This window comes from Myotis brandtii, unplaced genomic scaffold (assembly GCF_000412655.1).
Source record: "Myotis brandtii unplaced genomic scaffold, ASM41265v1 scaffold1171, whole genome shotgun sequence".
NCBI lineage: Eukaryota > Metazoa > Chordata > Mammalia > Chiroptera > Vespertilionidae > Myotis > Myotis brandtii.
The window spans coordinates 574,954-576,032 of NW_005354055.1; the positions used below are offsets into that span (position 1 = coordinate 574,954).

A 1,079-nucleotide genomic window follows, 5' to 3' on the forward strand; every position below is an offset into this window, starting at 1 on the left:
GCGGCTGGCTCTGAGCCTCCCCCCAGGGCACGGCCCTCCCCAGCCACCTCGGGGCCCCGCTCCTCGCACCTTCTCTCGGGAGGAGGACAGCCCTTTCCAGAGCCCGGAGGGAGCCGCCGCAGGCGCCGGGGCATCCACGGTGCGGCCGCGGCAGGAACTAGGGGACATGCTCGTTAATTGGTTCCACTATCAGCCACCGTCTGCCTCCCGTGTGCTCGGATCAGACCTTAATTGGTCTTTCCATTTATCACGGTGAATCGCGAACCCACAAACAAGCCCCGGCCGTTTCAGCAGAGAAGGCTCCTCCCTCCCTCCCTCCCCCTCGGCCTGGGCATGGTTGTGGCGGCGATGGTCCTGGCTGTTTAGACATCTTTCTCTCTCACGAGTGGGGTCGGGGGAGAGCTGCAGGCTTTCCACCTGATGGAGCCACGTCACTCGCCCCAAGAGCCCTGCGGCAGGCACTTGGTTCGGTTCCCAAATCTCCGCTCCGCGGCCGCCTCGGCGTTCATTTTGTTCATTTTATGACACCTCGCCAGGGATCTAGCACATTCTGCCTCAGTCCTCATCGGACACATCCATCTCGTTCCCACCTCCACCCTCCTCTGGCCCAAGCGCAGAGCCCAACAGCCCTTGTAACAGATCTGATCCCCTTTGAACTACGTGCTGAGAATCCAAAAAAGCAAACCTCTTAAGGAAGAGAGGAAATCGGTGGGGAGGAAGCCCAAGGCGGGTGGGTACAGAGCGAGGTGGGAAGGTTGTAAGTGCTTTTGGAACATCTGGCCAAGTCTAGAAAGGCTTCCTGCAGAGTGCCTTTGACACCCCCCGCCCCCGCCCTCCCCCTAGACTGCTTTAGGTTAGAAAAAAGTAGTTCCTATTTTCCTCATCAGGGAAATGGTCACAACTGAGATGATCAGTTTCTACTAGGTAGGCAGATGGAATAGGCTGTAAACTAAGATCTGATGGACCCATTAATAGATGGAGGAATGATTGATAGGAGGGTAGAGGTGGGATGAGCACTGGCCATCAAACCTGGAGCCTCAGCCTGGGGCAGATTCAGCCCACCTCCACTCTGGAGATTT

The 1,079-nt window shown here is 57.7% G+C and overlaps 1 protein-coding gene across 2 annotated transcripts in view; it reads right to left on the reverse strand.

Moving 5' to 3' along the window:
* Positions 1–289, reverse strand: part of CNR1 (cannabinoid receptor 1 (brain)) — a 24,210-nt gene extending 23,921 nt beyond the window's left edge. Inside the window, exon 1 of one of the 2 annotated variants that reach the window (XM_005858391.2) lies at positions 70–289. The gene's annotated coding sequence lies outside the window, so the exon portion shown is untranslated. The remainder of the gene's footprint in view (positions 1–69) is intronic. The other variant, XM_005858390.2, reaches the window with a different exon arrangement.
* Between the last annotated feature and the right edge of the window lie 790 nt (positions 290–1,079).